Raw genomic sequence first — 25,176 nt, 5'->3', positions numbered from 1 at the left:
CCGGCTGGGACTGTCCGTCCCCCAGGGTGAAATGCACCGCATTGTGACTTGGGCCAGCTTGTTTCCACGTGTGCCTTTGACCCAGACGTGGCTGTGGCGCGGCCGGACGTTTCTCTTCACCCTCTCCGTCAGGTCTCAGGAAACACACACGCAATCATTTTACACACAGGAGCACAAGACCAATGGTCAGGTGCATAAGGTCGTAGTCATCTCCCACAATGAAGAGTACCGGCTTACTTATAGGAAGGCCTCGGTTTTGTCAAGATGATCCTGGGTATCCTTGGGCGAAAGAGTGCCGAATCGTTGCTGAGTCATTTCGTGCAGTTTTGTTTTTTCAACAGGTTCTTCACTTCGCCAGGCATCTTGGAACAGTCCATGACTGAACAGCTTTCCTGAACCTACCCCTATTGCCATCTTACCTAACCTCTGGTCCCTGGTTTCCTCATCAGTAAACTCCTCACCTGCTTGGTTCAGACCTTTGCACTTTAGGTCATATTCACCCAACAGCTGGAGAGCCACCCGAAGCAGTGTTTTATTCAATCCCAGGAATCTCTCCGCTTCACACACTCCACACGTCTCTCTCTTTCTCATTGGGAAGCACTGGTTGAGGATTTGGGAAACATGCCTCTGGCAGTCCCTTCATATTTTACATTTTGAGTTTCAGAAGCCTCCTGGCCTGGACTCCAGCAAGGCCACCTGGTGATCTCTCACCTCTGTCTGCTGCTGCTGCTGCTGCTGCTAAGTAGCTTCAGTCGTGTCCGATTCTGTGCGACTCCATTAGAGGGCAGCCAACCAGGCTCCCCCGTCCCTGGGATTCTCCAGGCGAGAATACTGGAGTGGGTTGCCATTTCCTTCTCCAGTGCATGCATGCGTGCATGCTAAGTCGCTTCAGTCGTGTCCCACTCTGTGTGACCCCATGGACAGGAGCCCACCAGGCTCCTCTGTCCATGGGATTCTCTAGGCAAGAATACTGGAGTGGGTCTAGCCATCCTATACCCTTGGCCAAGAAGTGGCCTCCCCACAACCCCAGATACAACAACCTAAAGCCTTCCCCCCTCCATTTTATTTCTTCTTATTCTTTCCCTGCTCTCACAGTAACCTTATGGAGAAGACCTCTGATGTCCCCCACGTTTTGCCTTATTGCAACTTAGGCATCTTTGTCTCTCTTACCTGCAGACACTCTGCTGGCATCAGGCAAGCTGGATCATGACAACTCACTTTTCCAAGGAAATAATCCATTCCTCAAGGGGCAACTGAATCGGAAAGGTATGTGGAAAATGGTTATGAAACATACAGTCTGGTTTTTCAATAGCAAGTTTGTTCAGAGTCCAGAGTCTGTTCCACTCCATGTATACCCAAATAGCCCATAAAAATGGTTCTGTTCCTGGTGGCAAGACTACCCTCACTATCTTGAGCATAATATGACAAAGGTATGTGGGCATGAAAGAACAAAACTGTAGGAAGAAAAAGATAGAGATATACAGAGAATCACCTGAACCAATAGCCATACTACTGCTGATGACCATATTTCAATGATATATGGATGATCAAAGAACATTTTTGGAATGCAACATACCATGACCTAAAACAAACTAGGAGGACTTCCTGGAGATCCAGTGGTTAGGACTCTGCACTTCAAAGCAGGAGGCACGAGTTGGATCCCTGCTCAGGAAAGTTTCCTATGCTGCATGGTAGGACTTCCACCCCACCCCTCCAAAAAAAAGTACACTAGGAAAATATATAAATTTCAGCAAGATGCATTCCTTAGTGTGTTCATACTCCCAATTAAAAAATCAAAAACAAAATCCATCATAATCAGAATCTAGGCAAATATATCAATTATCACCCATATTATTACATATCATTTAAAATTTTCTTTCCCATGTAATGAGATTGTAAAGAGAAAAATGCCTGCCATTTTGGTAAAGAAGACAAAATACTCTTTTTTCCAGATAGTAGGAATATATTCTTGGGAAACACCTGAGAAACGATGTAAAAATAAACTTCTTTAAGTGAGAGAAATTACTAAATGTTAAAATTAAAAATCCCAAGAGCTTTCATGTATGCCAGCAATAAGCCTGTAGAAAATAGAATGGGTAAATGATGACCTCACAGTAGTAGTATCAACCACTCCAAAGTAAATGAAACACCAAGGAATCCTAAACATATGGTTAGGACATTGTAGTAGAAAATGATAAAACTCATACTCAGCCTTAAAACATATTTGAGTAAATCAAGAGGCACTTTAGCAAAGTTGGGAGATTGGGCTTGTGTCTGCAGGGATTGTTATTATTCATTTCTTGCTCAGTACTTTCTTGTTTTCAGTCACTTAGTCGTGTCATGACTCTCTGGGACCCCATGGACTGCATTACGCCAGGCTTCCCTGTCCTTCACTATCTGCTTAGGACTGGAAAGTGTTAGTCCCTCAGTCGTGTCCTGCCAGCTCCTCTGTCCATGGGATTCTCCAGGCAAGAATACTGGAATGGGTTGCCATTTCCTTCTCCTGTCTCAGGGAGGTGTGGAGCAAACAGGCTGCAGTTACATCACAGGTCTGCTTCACAATTGCCAAGTCCTATCTCCTTGTCTTACCAGAGGTGCCGTTTTTATAGTCTATTCCACCATTCCCACTTCAGATGACACCCATGCAATATGTCTGTGCTGGGGGTGGGGCATAGTTATTGGAAGGTAGAGGAGAGACAACATTATAATATGGAAGGAGGATTATTGTTTCTGGATAAAGAGATCCACAAGTTGCAGGTTTAGTACACTGCCAAGGATATTTACAAATTAGCTTTTTCCCCTGATTTTCATAAAATAATTGTATTTTCCACCTGTTAAAACAATAGGGCAAGGCAGTTGTGACTTTTTCTACACAAGAGTAGAAATCTTTTTGGAAAGACTAGCACTCCACTGCGTGGTTTATCTATAGTTCAATGCTGCTGCACTGATGAGCAGGGTTGTTTTCTGAGCCACTGTAGTAGTAGACTGTTACGGCGACAGCTGTGATCCGTGCATGCTTCCCACATTGTCTTAGCCTCGGCGATGGAGCTTGCTTTGTCTGATGGGACAACAGCATGTGTGAAGCAAGCAGAGAGTTGAAAAGTGCTTGTGCACTGGGGTTTGCCCTCTCTTGCTGTTCTTGAAACAAGATGATAGCAATGTGAAGAAGCCTGGGCTAGGTGAATGAGGCGAAATCCATGGTCCATGCATCGCTTTCACCCTAGCTGCCAGAGAATCATTTACCAGAAGTGTGGGTGAGACCATCCTATACCATCCAGCCCCCAGCAGAGCCAGTTAGCTATCAGAGCACTGACCACGAATGCATTAAGCCAGCCTTCTGAGAACAGCAGGACTGCTCAGCTGAGCCCAGCTGAACTCATTGAGCTGTAGAATTGTGAGCAAAAGAATCAGTTGTGTAAATTGTGGGGTGCATCAAGAGCTAGCTGACACAACCATTAACTGCCATCCATCAAATTCCAACCAAAACTAAAGAGAAAATGTATATTTCCTAGTAGAATTTCACCTCTTTTGAAGAGATTGACATTGAACTGAGTCAGACCTTGACTCTGACTCCAAAGGTAATCTTCCCTTCACTATGACAGATTGCACGTGTGCTGAGATTGCTGAGATGCTCACACAGTACATGTCGTTTCTTATGGTACAGACTTTTTCCTCTCTCATTTTTTTTTTTCTACCTGGGTGATCCAGGCACCCAGGAGACCATAGCTTCTAGGTAATGTTCTAAAACTGAGAAGATCTGCCCTGAGAGCAACAGGTCAGGGATACATATTTCTGCACTTTTTCTGAGTTAGGAAGGAGCAGGCAGATTGGAAAGGGAGAGCAAGATTTAGAAACATGATCCTGCACTGTTGGGCACCTTTCTTGGTGAGATGGGCATGGAACCTAGAGTTGTCTCTTTTGTGATTAAATTTAAGTGGAATGCAATTCTAAGAGGGAGGAGTTCTCCAGAACAGATGTCGGCTCAGATGGAGACTGTTTCAGACCTTCTCAGAGCTTTATGGCATTCACAGCCAGTTCCAGCTTTCAGGAGAGTTACCACCCATACCTGTGAGGATTTGTAGATGTATTAAAGGGAAACAGAGTCGGGGAATGTGATTTTAGTCAGTGAGTGGGGAAAATTGGTGTTTTGTTAACCAAATGCCCTAGAATTTAAATCTCGCTCTCTCACTAGCTGTACAGTCTTAAATCAGTGAATGAATATCTTGGACCTTGATCGTTCTCATCTGTAAAATGGGGATAATGAAAGTACCTTCCTCATTAATTTCTCCCTCCCGCAAAGGCTTTCCTGACCATTACTCACTCATCTCTTATACTGCGATTAAATTACCCTCCTCCTTTTTGCCAGGCTCCCTTGACTTAAATTCGACAGAATGGTCGAATGGTTTTAATCAGGGAGCGCTGTGATGATCTGTCTGCATGTTTGAAAAAAATGTAAAGGCTAGGGGCCAGCCAGATACATACCTGTTCCCCGAGTCAGCACAGTGACCTGAACTTGGCATCCGGCAGGGAATCAAAATATATGGATTGAGTGAGAGTGTGACAAAGGCTAGTTGGATCATGAAGGATGGTTCTCATTCCACCTAATAATTGTTTATTCCAAATATAAAATGAGAGATGAGTGAACAGGCAACTCCGTACGTGGCTTTTCATGTGGGGAGGCTTCGTCGTGTTCCTTGCATTCTCTCTTTTTCCCTGAAATGCAGAGAGGGGCTATAGTGGGTCATTCAGTAGAAACTTCTCAAACACCAAGTGATTAAAGCAAAACAGTGCCTCCCTAGTCTTTCTCTTTGATTAATCAACGAACCATGGGGATAAAAACAAGACTTCTAAGTTTGTGATTTTGTGAGTAACAGCACACGTGTGAACGATCAAGGGTGTGAGTGCAAAGGTCAAAGGAGATCAAGTCCAGGTGAGTGTTTCTGCTCTCTCAAAGAGGCCGCAAGCACTCCTTCATTCCTCCTGCTGCTTTGGTCACTCCCTCTGGTTCCCTGACTGCAGTGTCCCCGTCTTTCACCGATACTGTCCTCTCTACCGACCTAAATTCAGCACCCAAACCCTTGCTAGTGCTGTCTCGTTCATGCCTCAGGGTCAAATGCTAATCACTAAGAGAGGTGTTTGAGGTCCTATTGGATCTGACCCTGTCTCCTCTCTGGCTGTACCCCCACCAGCCTCCCTTCAGTCACTCAGCTCCAGGTCAGCTGGGCTCTGCAGTTTCCGGGTCATGTCAGCTAGGCTCCCTCCTCAGGGCCTTTGTCCCAGCTCTTCCCTTTGCCTACATGCTCCTCACCCACATCTGCCTGGCTGACTTCCTCACTTCCATGGAGACCGTGCTCAGTTCTTACCTGCTTTCTCTGTGAGGGCTACCCAGGCCACTGGACAGTATATCGGCAAGTGCACCCACCTTTCTCACCGTCAACCCTCTCTCTCATCGCCTTTATCTTGCCCTACATTGTCCTTTAGGTCCAACACTTATCACCTAACAGACTCTTATTTACTTCTTTGTCATGTTGTACTTATCTCTGTCCTCCCCCATAGTTCCCAGCTGCAAGGTCCTTGATCTTAGAGATCTTTCTCTCTTGCTCACTGGTCAATCTCCACCAGCCCAGAACATTACTGAGAACACACTGTAGTCACGCAGATGATATCAGTTTATGTACTGAATGTATCTGCCTCCCTTGGTACATTGTGATACCCTTGAGGGCAAGGGCCATGTTTGTCTTTGTCAAACCAAGGGTCTTTGTCAGTCCACGGTCCAGCAAACTTTCTGATACAGCTGGAGAGACACTACTGAATATTCACTGAATTAATGCATTAATTTGTGAAAGTGGCACTAATAGAGAAAAGATCCTGTTTCCAAACTGCATTTCTTCCAGTAGGCACCATCTGTGTGAGAACCATGGACGTATCAGCGCCATGCAAACTCTGCTAGTCAGTGTGGCCAGATGTCTGACTCATTTTCTGTGGAAGTCTCGTAGGCTAGCACTCGGCTTACTATGCAGCCTGACTTAGGGTGGCATTTCTGGAACTCAGGCCTTCATCATCTAAATAGACTTTGCTTTAGCTGTGCAGAACATGTGGCAATTTACATATTTTCTTCTAATAAAATTGTATCTTTGAGAATAAAAGGTAATCATATAATGAAACATGGTGAGTGCAAAAGAAGGTAATGCACTAGTTGAACGAAAGTTGAGATGACTGTGGAGTAATAGTACACACAAAGATCGGCACCAAGCTAGGCTCTCCATGGATCTTCTGTAGTTGAATCCTATAAAAAACCCTCAAGAGATAATACTGTCATTCCCATTTCACAAGGGAGAATATTGAGACCATGGACATTCTGTGAGTTGCCTGTGATCTGGCAGTAGATAGCCCAGTGAGAGCCCAATTCAGGGCTCATTGGTGATCACACCTCAGAGCGAGTACAGCATAGACAGTTGTTGTTGTTTAGTCACTAAGTCGTGTCTGAATCTTTTGCGACCAAATGTACTATAGCCCACTAGAATCCTTGTCCATGGGATGTCCCAGACAAGAATACTGGAGTGTATTGCCATTTCCTTCTCCAGATGATCTTCCGGGCCCTGGGCTTGAACCCGCATCTCCTGCATTAGCAAGTGGTTTCTTTACCACTGAGCCACCAGGGAAGCCCACAGCATAGGCAGACCCCCAACACACTTAGTCTGCTCTGAGCAGTCCTGTTTGGTTCCCTTCCTTTTTCCACTGATCCGCTCTCCAAAGCTTTCATCCCAGCTCATATCACTTGCAGAAGTGCTTCATCCCAGAGATTTCGCCCCAGCTCCTTTGATCAAATGTTGGTATATTCAACACTGACCCCTGCTGTGGCAGATGGAAGGTGACTGTTTTGAGTCCTTGTGAAGGAACAAAGTAACTTATTTTTACTTCTTCATGACTTTTGATGATTGTGTATGTTGGGGAGGGTCCTTTGCTGTAGAGCTAGTTTCCTTGTGTGAGAATCGTGTTCTTGGCAGGATGCCCTTTCCTTCCACAAAGACTTCAAACTGGCCCAGGAGGGAAGGTCAGGATCTTACTGATCAGTGCTGCTGTTTTCCCCCAGGCCCAAGCACCGCACCACGAGACCAGTTCCCTCAGAAGCAACACAGATCTCTCAGGTTTACCAAGCTGTTCTGCACATTTCACAGGCTCCTTTGATAAAGACAGCAAGTAAGATCTGGGATCAAAATTGGAATCAGGAAAATGGCCACAGCCTTCCAGGACCTCAGTAAAATCTGCCTGTTCTGGGACAATGCACATTAGTGAGCAGCATGGTAGAGGGGTTCTGACCGTGTGTTCTGAGCCCGGCATCATTCTCTGGAATTCGAGATTAGTAGACAATGGCTCCCCCTTTACTTTTTCCCCCATCTTCTTCTCGGGTATTTATTTCAGGGCACATTTGAAAATCAGTGGTTTTGTTAGCAGTTTTCATAAAATAGAAGATCTCCTAGCAGAGGACACCAATTAGACTCTTGGCTCCTAAACTTCATTTTAACTTTGATCAGATTGCTTTTAGTACCAGCCTACACCTCACAGGAAAGCTTTATGACTTGTTGCTTTGGATGAATCTTCTGATGTGTGTAATTCCCAGAGTTCTTGTAAAGGAATCCTATTTCTCTTGTTGCTGTTTCCTAACTACATATCAGAAGAGATGATAGAATCTCTTTGGGAGCTACTGCAGGTCAGCTAGTTTCATAACTCACTGACAATTTTCATAACATCCCTGCAGCATAAGTACCATTATTCCAGTGTCACAAATGAGGGAATTAAGGCCCGGGAGGATACATGCCTTGCTCATCACAGAGTGAGGAAGTGGCAGAGTTGGGATTTAGAACTCCTGTCACAATCCATTGTCTGCACATCTCTACAATTTAAAAAAGTATTTGAAGAACATTCTTGTGTTTTTGAGAGTCACCAATGTAAATTGGAAAATTCTATACTGTTTCTCTATCTCATCATTCTGTTTATTTTTAGAGTCTTTCTCATGACAAATAGTACTTTCCTTTACAGCCAGTATTAAGCTTATAACATTATACTTGGGGGTGGCAGACGTGGAAAGGCATATACATGACTCAGTTCTGGAAAGTGTTGCTTTTAACCATACTGTGGGCTAAAAACTGTGCCATATACTGTGTAGAGGCACATGGAGAAAAGAGCCAGTTCTTGTCCTCCAAAATCTCCTGAGTTTCTAGAAGAGTTTGCGTGGCACCTGATACTCATAAACCACAGCTATGCTACCTGTGTAGAAAGTGTCTACTGTACTATACCCAGTTTGTGAATATATGTTTTTGGTGTTAAAGTTTCAGTATGAAGGAGTCACATGCAACAAACCTTCAGCAATGCCTAAGATGTTTCCTGCAGTGTATGTCCTACATGATAAGCAAAGGGCAAAGCAACCATGGTGCCAGCCCTTAGGATCTCACAGGAAAACAAACCAAAAAAGAAGTGTACTTTCTGAATTAGAAGTATCCACGGAGTACATGTACAGTGCAAGATGGGAAAAGAGGAAGAGGAGACAAAGATTGGGGCTGAGAATGAAGAGAGGCAGTAGGGCCAGAAGTCAGATCATATTATGACTGTGAACACTAAGGCCTGTATTGGAAAATTCCACTGTTTGCGGGGGGATGCAATTCCCTAATCCTGAGTATTTGTGACTTTCAACAGAACAACTAAATACTCACATTACCAACCTTATCAGTTCAGTTCAGTTGCTACGTTTTGTCCGACTCTTTGCGACCCAGTGGACTGCAGCACGCCAGGCTTCCCTGTCCATCACCAACTCCCAGAGCTTGCTCAAACTCATGTCGATCGAATTGCTGATGCCATCCAACCATCTCATCCTCTGTCGTCCCTTTCTCATTGTATTCTTACACCAGCCTTATATTCACTAATTAATCTCTCCAGTTATGTTTTTTAATGATTTTTATGTTTCTGTCATTTTTTTATTTGCAAAGCCTTGAATTTCCAAGGGCTCCCATTGTGAGGACATTTCAGAAGCTGAGAGATGTTAGAAAGGCCAACAGTGATGATGAATCCAGGAAGTCGCCAGTACACTAATAATAGAGGCTCCTGAGGACAGGGAGCTGCTGTAAAAGTCAGGAGATGCATCCATTCTGTGAGCCGTGGTAAGCTCTGGGATTAGAGCAATCAGGCAAGCTGAGCCTGGTCTCTTAGTACAGAATCATGTAGGCCTATCTTAAACCCAGTGGTCTGGAAAGATTTGTCAGGATTGTTGATGGAGGAGGTGTCTTACCTACATACATGCATACAGACACAGTCACACACAGTTAATAAATCAGAATTCTGAAAGCCAGCTAAGATCATAGTTTTGGAGCCAGTCTGTCTGCCTCCAAAGCCTCAAAGAATGTCTGTGACATCAAACCCTTTTTCATAATAATTTATTTCAATTTAATTGAGAACCACTACCTTCATTTCCCCTGACTGTGCTTGCCTGTTGTTGCCCTTAAGAGGAAGTGGGAACTGAATGTTCTGCCTTATCTAAAGGGCAGGGACTGAGTGGGCAGCTCCTGCGCCCAAGCCCTTCATGTTGAGTATGGCCCCATCTGACAGCCATGTGATCTCATGTTGCTGTCCCACTGCAGGCTGCCTGTTTTTGCCTCTATTTTGCAATTAGTCTTCACTACAATTCGAGTCAGAATTCTCTTCACTGTGACTTTGGTGATGCTTATTTTAATTTGCACCTTTGAGGTACGTGTGATTATCACTGGACCAGAAATGATTCCTTAACCTCTCCAGTAGATTGGATAATGCAGAGAATTACCTTATGCTCAACAGATTCAATACACCAATAACTTAAATACCTGTGATCAGTATTTGATTGTTGCACAGCAAATTGCCTCGAATTTGGCAGCTTAAACCAGCCCATATATATTATTTCCCAGTCCCATAGATAATACATGCTGCAGGGATCAAATAAGTTCTCTGCTTAGGGTCTTACGAGGCTGAATTCCAGGTGTCAGTGTGGCTGGAATCTTACCCTGAGGCTCTGGGGAAGAAGCAGCTTCCAGGCTCATCCAGGTGATTGGCAGAATTTCTCTCTTATGGTGGCGGGACTGAACTATGTCTTTGCAGGGTGTTGTCGAAGCTGCTCTCAGATCCTAGAGGCTGCCTGTTTTTCTCATCATATGGTTCCCTCAATCTTCAAGCAAGTGATGGTGTGTCAAAACCTTGTGCTTCAAATTTCTCTTGGTTTCCTCTGCTGCAAGCTAGGGAAACTCTCTTCTTTTAAAGGACTGCTGTTATTATGTTAGGCCCCTTTGGATAATCCAGGATAATCTCTCAATTTTGAAGTCAGTGGTTTAATAATCTCAGTTACTACTGCAAAATCCCATTAGCCATGCAAATATATAACACAAATGTGCATGTGATTCCTCCTCTAATTCACAGTATCTGGGATTATGGTGAGATATCTTGGGAGACCAGTTTTAGGATTCTGCCTACCATAGCCTTTAATAACCATCAGATAATTATTTATTAAAACCCTGTTTTGTGACCCTGATGGAGTATCTGTAAATTCTGTGATCATACTGCAGGTCTTCACTGAGTTCCATCATGTCATCATGTAATTTTATTTGCACCAGTAACTAGTGCCTTCACAAGTGTATTGGTCAGGGTTCCAGAGGAACAGAACCAATAGGATATTTAGAGAGAGAGAGAGAGAGAGGAGAGAAAGAGATTTTTTTATTAGGAATTGGCTCACATATTTATAGAGGCTGACAAGACCCCAAGATATGCATTCAGCAAGGTGGAGACCTAGGAGAGCTGATGGTACAGTTCGTCTGAGTCCAAAGGCTGAGAACCAGGAGAGCCAGTGGTGTAAATTCTAATCCAAAAGTGCTGAGATTGAGCCTCAAGAAGATGTGCTTGTTCAGTTCAAGTCCACAGGCAGGAAAAGACCAGAGTCCCACCTCAAGCAGTCAGACTTGATTCTGTCCTCCTTGAAGGAAGCTCAGCTTTTTTGTTCTATTCAGGCTTTCAACTGTTTGGTATGGGCGATTCCCATTAGAGGGCAACCTGGTTTACTCAGTCCACTTATTCCAGGGCTGATCTTATCTAAAACTCCCTCACAGACACACTTACAATAATGGTTGACCTACCGTCTGGGCACTTTCTATGGCCCAATCACGTTAACGCAAAATATTGATATCAGTCCAGGCATCTTGACACAGTCCATACGTTATCATTTATTTTAAAATTCCTATTCTTTGTTAATTAACTGCTTAGTTTCCCAGCTTCCTTGCCTATAAGAGGGAGCTGTGGATAAGTTCCCTTTGTTAGTTTTATTTTAACTAATTACCTTTAAGAGTATATGTGTGAAAGGGAAACACTGACCAGGAAGCAGTGTACATTCTATATGGTAAAGGAGAATATTGCATCATGTAGCATGCAGATTTAATAATACCTAATATTTATGAAATAGTTACCATATATCACATCCTTTTGTATGTTTTTAAAGTGCTTTACCTCATTTGTTCAGCAAAAGATACATGCCACAAGATACATGCCATTGTTATTCCCATTTTCATATGAAGAAACTGAGGCACAGAAGTAATTTGCTGGACATGTCAACTGCTAAGTGGTAGGCCCAGGGTTGGAATCTATGGCTTCAGAACGGATGTCCATAACTAGTTAGTGTGAGCATATAATTTATCACCCACACCAGAATGAGAGCATTATGAAAAATTATACCTCAGTGTACATAAAACAGAGAAGACTTACACGTGTGAAGACGCTGTTCACTCTATTATTGAAAATCCTTTGGGTTGCAAAGAGCAGAAAATTCTTTTCTAGGTTGGCTCAATGGAAAAGGAAGTTCATGATCTCAGAGCATTTGTAACATCTGCATCACTTTCCCTCCCTCTGGTAGATTACTCCTGTCAAAATAAAAATTGATTTATTATTATTATTTAAAAAACAGAAAAAAAACCTTCTTTTTGCCTCCCTATTTCTTACTCCCTATGGGGACATTTCTCCTCCCGTTGGTAGCCTACCTCACATAGTGAGGGTCTACACTCACTGTCTCTGGTTCCCTATCCTTCCATTCTGTCTTAATCTCACTGTGATTGAGCGAGGACATCTTCACCTGAACTGAAACTGTTCTAATCAACGTAATAATGACATCAATATTTCTAAGTCAGTGGCTATGTCACAGTTCCTTCTTGTGTATCCTGTCTATAATTTTGGGCCAAGTCAATCACTCCTTCCACCTGGAACTACTTTCTCCCCTGGTGTATCACTTAACATTCTCTGGAGACATGGAAACAATTGGATATATATACAGGAAGAGATTCTTTAAAGGAATTGGCTTATGCAGTTGTGGAGACAGAGAAGTCCCCCAATCTGGTGTCTGTAAGCTGGAGTCCCAGAGAAGCTTGGTGGCTTAATTCATTTCAACTCCAGCAGCCTGAGAACCAAGAGAACTAATGATGTAGATTCCAGTCAGGGTCTGAAGACCTGAGAAACTGCAGCACCGAGAACAGTAGAAGATCAATGTCCCAGTTCATTCAGTCAGGCAGGAAAGGCCCAGATTTTCCTTCCTCCACCTTTTTGTTTTATTCAGCATTGTTTGCCCTCACACTGGGAAGGGCAAACTTCTTTTCTGAGTCCAGTCCAAATTAAATTCAGATGTTAATTTCACCTGGAAATAGCCTTACAGACATACCCAGAAATTATATTTAGCCAAATATTTGGATACCCCATGATCCAGTCAGGTTGACGCCTACACACCTGGGTTCCAGGACAACACATTCCTGGTTGTTCCCTGATGTTATGTAGCTGTAGCTGCTCAGTCTCCTTGGCTTGTTCTTCTCCTTTCCTTGTGTTCTCTCCATATTGACAAACCTCAGAACTGAATCCTTATCCTCTTCTTCTCTACCTACACTCATTCCTTTTGTGATCTCATCCAGGACCGTGGCTTTCTATGCCATCTATACCCTCTTCTCTCCCCAGCTTTGATATCCAACTTAGGCTCCAGAGTCTGTTGTCACTGTCTACCTGGAAGCACAAATGGATATCCAATAAACATTACATTTCAATCATACAAAAAATGAACTTATTTCATTTCAGTCAATCAAATTCTGTTGGTTGTCATCTCAATTCACATCAGCCTTTCAGATACTCACTTAAAAATATTGGGGTCAGAGGAATCCCTGGTGGTTCTGTGCTCCCAATATAGGGGGCCTGGCTTCAATTCCCTGATCAGGGAACTAGATCCCACATGCCCCAACTAAAAATTCACATGCCCCAACTAAGAATCCCACATGTTGCACCAAAGATTGAAGATCTTAGATGCTCCGACTAAGTCCTGGCACAGCCAAATAAATAAATATTTAAAAATATTAGGATCAGTCTTACCATTATATCCATCCAGAAATCCTGTTGCTTCTGTGGTCTAAGTAGATTGGAAGTATGAAAAATTTTGCCTTCTCCACTCCTACCACTTAATTCTAAGCCACTACAACTTCTTGCCTTGATTAGTGCAACAACACAACATCCAAATATTTACATGACCTACAAGTTTCTGCAAGATTTGATGTGTTATTTCTCTGAAATCCAAATACACTACCATGAAATCCCTCCATATCTACCTTAAGTTAAGTAATCACAATTTACCTGAAGGCTCTTCAACTGACTTTAAATGTTTAAAATGTTCTTCCCCTACATATTTAATGGCTCATCCCACCCACTCCTTCAAATCTTTGCCTAAATATCACTTTCTGAGTGAGGCTTATCCTGACTACTTAACAAAATTTCCAATTTCTCAACATTCCAGATCTTTCCAATGATTCCAGATCATTCCAGATTCCAGATCTTTGTTGTTGTTATAGTTCAGTGGCTAAATCATGTCTATAAATATAGAAATATATACACTTTGTCTATAACTCATGCTTCCAGTGTTCACAATCTTCCAGTTGTTGTTCAGTTACTCAGTTGTGTATGACTCTTTGCAACCCCATGGATTGCAGCATGCCAGGATTCCCTGTCCTTCACCATCTCCTGGACTTTGCTCAAACTCATGTCCATTGAGTCAGTAATAGCATCCAACCATCTCATCCTTTGTCATCCCTTCTCCTCCTGCCTTCAGTCTTTCCCAGCATCAAGGTCTTTCCCTATGAATCAGCTCTTCACATCACGTGGCCAAAGGATTGGAGCTTTAGCTTCAGTATCAGTCCTTCCAATGACTATTCAGGGTTGATTTCTTTTAGGATTGACTGGTTTGACCCCCTTGCAGTCCAAAGGACTCTCAAGAGTCTTCTTCAGCACTACAATTAGAAAGCATCAATTCTTCAGTGCTCAGCCTTCTTTATTCAGCTCTCACATCCATACCTGACTACTGGAAAAACCATAGCTTTGATTATGCAGATCTTTGTAGGGAAAGTGATGTCTCTGCCTTTTAATATGCTGTCTATGTTTGTCATAACTTTTCTTACAAGAAGCAAGCATCTTCTAATTTCATGGTTGCAATTACCATCAACAGTGATTTTGGAGCCCCTCAAAATAAAATCTGTCATTGTTTCCACTTTCTCCCCTTCTATCTGCCATGAAGTGATGGAACTGGATGCCATGGTCTTAGTTTTTTGAATGTTGCGTTTTAAGCCAGCTTTTTCACTCTTCTCTTTCACCTTCATCAAGAGGTTTTTTAGTTCCTGTTTACTTTCTGCCATTCGAGTGGTATCATCTGCATACCTGAGGTTGTTTATATTTCTTCCAGCAATCTTGATTCCAGCCTGTGATTCATCTAGTCAGCATTTCATGTGATGTACTCTGCATATAAGTTAAATAAACAAGGTGACAGTATAGACTTGTCTTACTCCTTTTCCAATTTTGAACCAGTCAGTTCTGGCATGTAAAGTTCTCACTGTTGCTTCTTGACCCACATATGGGTTTCTCAGGAGATAGGTCAGGTGGTCTGGAATTCCCAACTCTTTAAGTAATTTCCATAGTTTGTCATGATCCACACAGTCAGAGGCTTTAGTGTAGTCAATGAAGCAGAAGTAGATGTTTTTCTCGAATTTCCTTGCTTTCTGTATGATCCAGCGAATGTTGTCAATTTGATCTCTGGTTCCTCTGCCTTTTCTAAACCCTTGCTTGTAGATCTGAAATTTTTCAGTCCATGTACTGCTGAATACTAACTTGTAGACTTTGAGAATTACCTTATTAGCATGGAAAATGAGTGCAATTGTGCAGTGGTTTGAGCATTCTTTCTGCCCCCTGTCTGATGTCTGTGTCAGAAACTTTCTCTATCTCTTTTATACTTTAATAAAACTTTATTACACAAAAGCTCTGAGCCATTAAACCTCGTCACTGGCCCTGGGTTGAATTCTTCTCCTCCGGAGGCCAAGAATCCTGGCGTCTTTTGTGGTTTAGCAGCAACCTTTCATCTTGGGGGCTCGTCCGGGATTCTTCAGGACAAGTAAAGATGCTTGGAGCTCTAGTTCTTTGTTCTCCTAGTGAACATGCTTTCTGCTGTACTTTACTAACTCTACAGTGTGCTTGTGTGAATGAATGACATTCCCTGCGCGAAGCAAGTGAGGAGCCCTGCTCTGCAGTTCTGCAGTCCCACAGTGACCTCATACGGCTTATGGCAGAAACCCTGTTGGGGGTTTATACCAACCTGCCAATGGACTTCCCTGGTGGCTCAGATGGTAAAGCGTCTGCCTACAATGTGGGAGACCTGGGTTCAATCCCTGGGTTGGGAAGATCTCCTAGAGAAGGAAATGGCAACCTTTTCTAGTATTCTTGCCTGGAAAATTCCATGGATGGAGGAGCCTGGTAGGCTACAGTCCATGAGGTCCCAAAGAGTTGGACACGGCTGAGTGACTTCACTTTCACTTTCTTTCACTTTGAGCATTCTTTAGCACTGCCTTCCTTTGAGATTGGAATGAAAACTGACATTTTCCATTCTGCATCCACTGCTCGGTTTTCCAAATTTCCTGGCATATTGAGTGCAGCATTTTATGAGCATCATCTTTTAGGATTTGAAATAACTCAACTGGCATTCCATCACCTGCACTAACTTTGTTTTTAGTGATGCTTCCTGAGGCACACTTGACTTCACACTCCAGGATGTCTGGCTCTAGGTGAGTGACCACACCATCGTTGAAAACCGTCATTAAGACCTTTTTCATATAGTTATTCTGTGTGTTCTTGCCACCTCTTCTTAATCTCTTCTGCCTCTGTTAGGTTCTTACCATTTCTATCTTTTATTGTGCCCATTCTTGCATGAAATCTTCCTTTGATATCTCCAATTTTCTTGAAGAAATCTCTAGTCTTTCCCCCTCTATTGTTTTCCTCTACTTCTTCGCATTCTTCATTTAAGAAGGCCTTCTTATCTCACTGTTCTCTAGAACTCTATGTTCAGTTGGTTATCTTTCCCTTATCCTTGCTTTTCACTTCTCTTCTTTCCTTGATAATTTATAAAGCCTGCTCAACTTGCTCTAATCTGCTTTCCATAGCAGCATAATATTCCTACTTACAGTGCAATGCAGTCATTTATTTGTTGTTTATACAGGTACCCCAAAATATGAGTTCTGTGAAGGCAGAGACAGATGTCCATTTTGTTTACTTTAGTATCTTCAGGGTCAATAGTAGTGCCTGGCAGGTAGCTGTTAGTCATTACAAATTTGGTCTAATTCCCAAGTAGACTGGAAGTGCAAAGTAGGGTGGGATCTAGACATGGAGAAGTCCAGTTCAGGGGTGTCATTAAGGGTTCAGGTTCTTTCCCTCTTTTCTTATCCACCTCAGTGTCCTCCATCATTCTGGTCCCCAGATGTCTGTAGTAATACAGAGTTCATATCTAGAAATGGTAATATTTAGGGAAAATGGAAAATATCTTCCAGTGTTCCTTTTCCAAGAGCAAGAAAACTGTGACATAATGCTTTCCACCCGCATCATCCCAAGAATATGAGACTGAATCTAGTCACATGACCAACCCCAAGTCAGTGATTGTCAGTGATAATGGATGCATCATAACTGGCTTAGATGAACATGAGATGATGAGGATTTTATCACAATGTCCCCTAAAAAACATCCATATACTGTTATGATGAGAGAGAGAGAGAGAGAGTGTGTGTGTGTGTGTGTGTGTGTGTGTGTGTGTGTGTGTGTGATTGATAGGGGGGCAGAATTCTGATATGTAGTGGTTTCAGATCATAAAGAAGCAGATTATGGTAATTCAGGAGGCAGGAGATGGGGAAAGAGTTGACATCTTGCATAGAAACTCCTGGTCTGCTAATGGCATGAGGCTAACATCATCTGATATGTCTATCTCAGACTAGATACTATGTTGACAAAGGCACCAGGAATACTCACAGTCAAGTCAGTAGAGACATTTTTGCCCAAGCAGTGGTTAGATTGGCATTAAAAGTTTTGTTTTATGAATGAGTAACCTACCCCTTCTGACTGATAACATCTTCTTCATGTAGCCATGTTAATGCATGTGTGCTCAGTCATGTCTGACTCTTGGTGACCCGATGGACTGTACCTACCAGGTTCCATTTTTCAGGTAAGAATATTAGAGTGGGTTGCTGTTACTACCTTTATTCAAATCTCAGCGTTTGTGTCTTGGGACCTTCATATTCCCTTTTGTTGGGTTCAGTTTTGAAGTAATATATAGCATACATAAGAAGCATGAAACATATACAGAGATTAATAATGAATAATTATAATGTGAAAACCTATGTAACCACCACCCAAAACAGTGACTCAAATTTTATTAAAACCACAGAGCCCCCACGGCTCCCCTCTCTGACCACAATGGTGTCTCCTCAATAGAGAAATCTGCCATCCTGATCCTTGCACAGTATCTCTTCCTTGCACCTTATTATAGCTTCACCTACCACCTATGTAAACTAAACTAAACTAAACTATCCAATTTCATTAAAAATAAACCCTTGTGTCAACAGATATCACATGTTTGATTTTTTTAGTGTATACTTAGAGAACCACCTCATGTAACTTGTTTCTAGAAGCTCTCTGAAATGTTGAAAGGAACCCCTCTTTCCAGGTTAAAGGGAGAAATCCTCTCCCCAAGTATGCGCTTGAGAGTGAATTCAGTCCAAGAGTATACATGAGAGCTAAACAGTATTTTTGACCTCCAGTGAGTCTATAGGCCAATTAGGAAGATGGTGTAGACTGTGGGCTGCTAGAGCTAACGGTAGCTTAGGTTAGCAGTAATGCCATGGGTGAGGCATTCCTTGCACCACCTCTTACTGGTTTGTGATTTGGGGCAAATCTCTCACCTCTCTGAGCCTGTGAACTTCTTTTTTAAAAACTTACTTATATTTAATAGAAGAATACTTGCTTTACAATATTGTGTTGGTTTCTGCCACACATCAACATGAATCAGCCATAGGTATACATATGGCCCCTCCTACTTAAAACTCCCTCTGACTTCCCACCCCATCGCACCCCTCTAGGTTGTCACAGAGCCCTGGTTTGAGTTCCATGAGTCACACATGAAATTCTCACTGGCTATCTATTTCACAAATGGTAGTGTATATGTTGCCATGCTATTCTCCATTCGCCCCACACTCTCCTTACCCCTCTGTGTTCACAAGTCTGTTCTCTATGTCTACATCTTCATTGCTGCCCTGCAAATAGGTTAGTCAGTACAATATTTCTAGATTCCATATGTATGCATTAATATATGATATTTGTTTTACTCATTCTGACTTACTTCACTCTGTAAAATAAACTGTAGTTTCATCCACCTCATTAGAACTGACTCAAATGCATTTCATTTTATGGCTGAGTAATATTCCATTGTATATATGTACCAGTACTTCTTTATTCATTCATATGTTGGTGAACATCAAGGTTGCTTCCATGTCCTAGCTATTGTAAATAGTGCTTCAGTGAACATTGGGGTACATGTGCTCTTTCAAATAATTTATGGTTTCCTCAGGGTATATGTACTCATCTCACACACTAGTAAAGTGATGCTTAAAATTCTCCAAGCCAGGCTTCAGAAATATGTGAACTGTGAACTTTAAGATGTTCAAGCTGGTTTTAGAAAAGGCAGAGGAACCAGAGATCAAGTTGCCAACATCTGTTGGATCATTGAAAAAGCAAGAGAGTTCCAGAAAAACATCTATGTCTGCTTTATTGACTATGCCAACGCCTTTGACTGTGTGGATCACAATAAACTGTGGAAAATTCTGTAAGAGATGGGAATACCAGACCACCTGACCTGTCTCTTGAGAAACCTGTATGCAGGTCAGGAAGCAAAAGTTAGAACTGGACATGGACCAATAGACTGGTTCCAAATAGGAAAAGGAGTACGTCAAGGCTGTATATTGTCACCCTGCTTTTTTAACTTATATGTAGAGTACATCATGAGAAACACTGGGCTGGAGGAAGCACAAGCTGGAATCAAGATTGCCGAGAGAAATATCAATAGCCTCAGATATGCAGATGATACCAGCCTTATGGCAAAAAGTGAAGAAGAACTAAAGAGTCTCTTGATGAAAGTGAAAGAGGAGAGTGAAAAAGTTGGCTTCAAGCTCAACATTCAGAAAACTAAGATCATGGCATCTGGACCCATCACTTCATGGCAAATAGATGGGGAAACAATGGAAACAGTGGCTGACTTTATTTTTCTGGGCTCCAAAATTACTGCAGATGGTGATTGCAGCCATGAAATTAAAAGACGCTTACTCCTTGGAAGGAAAGTTATGACCAACCTAGACAGCATATTAAAAAGCAGAGACATTACTTTGTCAACCAAAGTCCGTCTAGTCAAGGCTATGGTTTTTCCAATGGTCATGATGGATGTGAGAGTTGGACTATAAAGAAAGCTGAGCACCAAAGAATTGATGCTTTTGAACTGTGGTATTGAAGAAGACTCTTGAGAGTCCCTTGGACTGCAAGGAGATCCAACCAGTCCATCCTGGGGGAGATCAGTCCTGGGTGTTCATTGGAAGGACTGATGTGGAAGCTAAAGCTCCAATACTTTGGCCACCTGATGCAAAGAGCTGACTCATTTGAAAAGACCCTGATGGGAAAGATTGAGGACAGGAGGAGAAGGGGACGACAGAGGATGAGATGGTTGTATGGCATCACCAACTCAATGGACAAGGGTTTGGGTGGACTCCTGGAGTTGGTGATAGACAGGGAGGCCTGGTGTGCTGTGGTTCATAGGGTCGAAAAGAGTCAGACACGACTGAGTGACTGAACTGAACTGAACAGGGTATATGCACGGTAGTGGCATTATCATGTCACATGGTAGTTTTCTTCCTAGTTTTTTAAGTTTTCCATCGTGGCTATATCAGTTGACTTTCCTGCCAACAGTGCAAGAGGGTTCCTTTTTCTCCACATCCTCTCGATCATTTTTTGTTTGTAAATTTCTTGATTATGGCCCTTCTGACTGGTGTGAGGTGATACCTCATTGTAGTTTTGATTTGCATTTCTCTAATAATGAAGGATGTTGAATATCTATTCATGTGTTTAATAACCATCTATATATCTTCATTGGAGAAATATCTGGTTAGGTCTTCTGCCCACTTTGTGCTTTAGTTGTTTGTTTTTCTGGTATTGAGCTGAATGAGCTGCTTGTATGGTTTGGAGATTAATCCATTGTCTGTTGTTACATTTGCTGTTATTTTTCTCCAGCAAATTGAGGGTTGTTTTGCTGTGCAAAAGCTTTTATATTTAATTAGGTCCCATTTGTTTATTTTTGTTTTTATTTCCATTACTCCAGGAGGTAGGCCGTAGAGGATCTTGCTGTGATCTATGTCAAAGAGTGTTCTGCCTATCTTTTCCTCTAAGAGTTTTATAGTTTCTGGTCTTACCTTAAGGTTTTTAATTCATTTTGAGTTTATCTTTGTATATGGTGTTAGGAAATGTTCTAATTTCATTCTGTTGTACTTAGCTGTCCAGTTTTCCCAGCACCACTGACGAGACTACCTTTTCTCCATTCATGCCTTCTTTGTCAAAGATAAGGTGCCCATAGATTGGTGGGTTTATCTCTTGACATTCTATCTAGTTCCATTGGGTTGTATTTCTATTTTTGTACGAGTACTATCCTGCCTTGATGAATGTAGCTTTGTACTGTTATCTGAAATTAGGAAGGTTGATTCCTCCAGCTTCATTCTTAATTTTCAAGGTTGCTTTGGCTATTCAGGATCTTTTATGTTTCCATATAAATTGTGGAATTATTTCTTTTAGTTCTGTCAAAAATAATCATTGGTAGTTTGATAGGGGTTGCAGTGAATCCGTAGATTGCTTTGGGTAGAATAGTCATTTTCACAATATTGATTCTTCCAATCCAAGAGCATGGTATATATCTCTTGATCTGTTTGTCACCTTGATTTCTTTCATCAGTGTCTTATAGTTTTCTGTATACAGTTATTTTGTCCCTTTAGGTAGGTTTATTCCTAGGTATTTTATTATTTTTGTTGGATTGGTGAATGGATTGTTTCCTTAATTTCTCTTTCTGAGTTTTCATTGTTAGGGTATAGCAGTGCAAGTGATTTCTGTGTATTAATTTTGTATCTTGTGACTTTACTATAGTCACTGATTAGCTCTAATATTTTCTGGTGGCTTTTTTTTTAGCATTTTATATGTTTAGTATCATGTCATCTACAAACAGTGAGAGTTTTACTTCTTTTCCAATCTGAATTCCTTTTATTTCTTTTTCTTTTCTAATTACTGTGCCTAGGACTTCCAAAACTATATTGAATAATAGTAGTGAGAGTGGACTTGCTTGTCTTTCTCCTAATCTTAGAGGAAATGCTTTCAGGTTTTCACCATTGAGAATAATGTTTGCTGTGGGTTTGTTGTAGGTGGCTTTTATTATGTTGTAGTATGTTCCTTCTGGGCTTCCCTGGTGGCTCAGATAGTAAAGAATCTGCCTGCAGTGCAGATTCAGCCTGGGTTCAGTTCCTGGGTTGGGAAGGTCACATGGAGAAGGGAATGGATACCCACTCCAGTATTCTTGCCTGGAGAATTCCATGGACAGAGGAGCCTGAGGGGCTACAATCCATGGGATCACAAAGAGTCAGACACAACTGAGCAATGAACACTTTCACTTTCACATGTTCCCTCTATGCCTACTTTCTGTAGAGCTTTTATCATAAATGGGTGTTGAATTTTGTAAAAACAAAAATTTCTCTGCATCTGTTGAGATGATCATATTGTTTTTATCTTTCAATTTGTTAATATAATGTATCAAAGTGATTGATTTGCATATATTGGAGAATCCTTGCATCCCTGGGGTAAAGCACATTTGATCAGAATGTATGATCTTTTTAATTGTTATTGGCTTCTGTTTGCTAGAATTTCATTGAGGATTTTTGCATCTATATTCATTAGAGATATTGGCCTGTAATTTTCTTTTTTTGTGGTATTCTTGTCTGGTTTTGGTATCAGAGTGATACTGACTTCATAGAATAATTTTCAGAGTTTTCCTTCCCCTGTAATTTTCTGGAAGAGTTTGAGCAGGATAGGTATTAACAGTTTTCTAAACTTTTGGTAGAATTCACCTGTGATACCATCTGGCCCTGAGCTTTGGTTTGTTGGAAGATTTTTGATTACAGTTTTGATTTCCATGCTTGTAATTGATCTGTTCATATTTTCTATTTCTTCCTGGTTCAGTTTTGGAAGATTATACTTTTCTAAGAATTGGTCCGTTTCTTAGAGGTTGTTCATTGTCTTGGCATTTAGTTGCTTGCTGTAGTCTCTTATGATCCTTTGTATTTCTGTGTTGTCTATTGTAACCTCCTTTTTCATTCTAATTTATTGATTTGAGTCTTCTCCCTTTTTTCTTGATGAGTCTGTCTAATGGTATGTCAATTTTGTTGACAAAAAACCAGGTTCCTATGTTAGGTTCTTTGGTCTTCTCAAAGAACCAGCTTTTAGTTTTATTGATCTTTGCTATTGTCTCCTTCATTTCTTTTTCAGTTATTTCTGTGCTGATCTTTATGATTTCTTTCCTTTTACTAACTTTGGGATTTTCTTGTTTTTCTTTTTCTAGTTACTTTAGGTGTAAGGTTAGGTTGTTAATTTGATGTTTCTCTTGTTTCTTGAGATAGGCCTGAATTTCTATAAACTTCCATCTTAGCTCTGCTTATGCTTCATCCCATAGGTTTTGAGTTGTTGTATTTTCTTTGTCATTTTCTTTTAGATATTTTTTGACTTCCCCTTTGATTTCTTTAGTGACTTCTTGGTTTTTCAGAAATGTATTGTTTAACCTCCATGTGTTTGTGTTTTTAATTTTTTTTCCTGTAGTTGTTATCTAACAGCATACACTAAAGATACTTGAAATAATTGCAGTTTTTTTAAAGTTACCAAGGCTTGATTTGTGAACTGAGATGTGATCTATCCTGGAGAATGTTCCATGTGCACTTGAGAAAAAAGTGAAATCTACTATTTTTGAATGAAATGCTCAATAGATATGAATTTTGTTCAACTGTTCCAGTGTATCATTTAAAGCTTATATCTCCTTATTAATTTTCCATCTGGATGTTCTGTCCACTGGTGTGAGTGGGGTGTTAAAGTCCCCCACTATTACTGTGTTATTGTCAATTTCTTCTTTAATACATGTTGCTGCTGCTAAGTTTCTTCAGTCGTGTCCGACTCTGTGCGACCCCACAGACGGTTATGTATTGAGGTGCTCCTATGTTGGGTGCATATATATTTATAATTTTTACATCTTCTTGGATTGATTCCTTGATCATTATGCAGTGTTCTTCACTATCTCTTGTAATAGTCTTTATTTTAAAGTCTATTTTATCTGATATGAGTATTTCTACTCCCACTTTCTTTTAATTTCCATTTGCATGGAATATCTTTTTCCAACCCCTCCCTTTCAGTCTGTATGTTTCCCTAGGTCTGAGGTGGATCTCTTGTAGACAGCATATATAGGGGGTCTTATTTTTGTATCCATTCAGCCAATCTGCATCTTTTGGTTGGAGCATTTAGTCTGTTTACCTTTAAGGTAATTATTGGTGTGTGCGACCCTGTTACCATTTACTTTATTGTTTTAGGTTTGTTTTTGTAGGCCATTTCTTTCTCATGTATTTCAAGAAGTTTCTTTAGCATTTGTTGTAGAGCTGGTTTGGTGGTGCTGAATTATCTTAACCTTTGCTTGCTTGAAAAGTGTTTGACTTCTCCTTCAAATCTGAATGACATCATTGCTGGATAGAGTAGTGTTGGTTATAGATGTTTTCCATTCATCTCTTTAAGTCTATCTTGCTACTCCCTCTGGCCTACAGATTTTCTGTTGAAAGATCAGCTATTAGCCTTATGGGGATCCCCTTGTATGTTATTTGTTGTTTTCCATTGCTACTTCTAATATTTATTCTTTGTGTTTAATTTTTGTTAGTTTGATTACTATGTGTTTTGGTGTGTTTCTCCTTGGGTTTATCCTGTATCAGAGTCTATGGGCTTCCTGGACTTGGGTGACTATTTCTTTTCCTATGTTAGGGAATTTTTCAACTATAATCTCAAATATTTTCTTGTACCCTTTTTATTGTCTTCTTCTGGGACCCCTATAATTTGAATGTTGGTGCACTTAATGTTCAAGAGGTCTCTGTGACTGTCCTCATTTCTTTTCATTATTTTTTCTTTATTCTGCTCTGCTGCAGTTATTTTCATCATTCTATCTTCCAGCTCACTTATCCATTCTTCTGTCTCAGTTATTTGGCTATCAATTCCCTCTAGTGTATATTTAATCTCAGTTATTGATTTGTTCATTACTGATTGTTTATTCTTTAATTCTTCTACATCTTTGTGAAACATTTCTTGTATACTTGATCTGTGCCTCCAGTCTATTTATCTGTACCTCCATTTTATTTCCAAAATTTTGGATCATCTTTACTATCATTACTCTGAATTATTTTTCAGTTAGACTGCTTATTTCCTCATCATTTGTTTTGTCTTGTAGTCTTTTACCATGTTCCTTCATCTACTGCATGTTTCTCTAACTTTTCATTTTAAGTTACTGTGTTTCGGGTCTCCTTTCTGCTGGCTGGAAGGTTATAGGTCCTCTTAGTTGTGGAGTCTGCTCCCTGTGGATGGTGTTGGCCAGTGCCTTGTGAAATTTTTGTTGTTGGGGTGACTTGTGCCTGTGTTCTGGTTGGTGGAGCTTAATCTTGTCTCTTTGAAGGGCAGTGCCATCCATGTCCA

The 25,176-nt window shown here is 41.1% G+C and overlaps 1 long non-coding RNA gene across 1 annotated transcript in view; it reads left to right on the top strand.

The window, feature by feature from the left end:
- LOC122689925 overlaps window positions 1-25,176 on the top strand; it is a 351,123-nt gene that overhangs the window by 84,774 nt on the left and 241,173 nt on the right. Inside the window, exon 2 of the long non-coding RNA XR_006339949.1 lies at window positions 1,177-1,266. This is a non-coding gene — a long non-coding RNA (uncharacterized LOC122689925). The remainder of the gene's footprint in view (window positions 1-1,176; window positions 1,267-25,176) is intronic.

This window comes from Cervus elaphus, chromosome X, assembly GCF_910594005.1.
Source record: "Cervus elaphus chromosome X, mCerEla1.1, whole genome shotgun sequence".
Classification (NCBI taxonomy): domain Eukaryota; kingdom Metazoa; phylum Chordata; class Mammalia; order Artiodactyla; family Cervidae; genus Cervus; species Cervus elaphus.
Note: the sequence above shows the minus strand (reverse complement) of the source record. Positions and strands in the feature narration are given on the sequence as shown.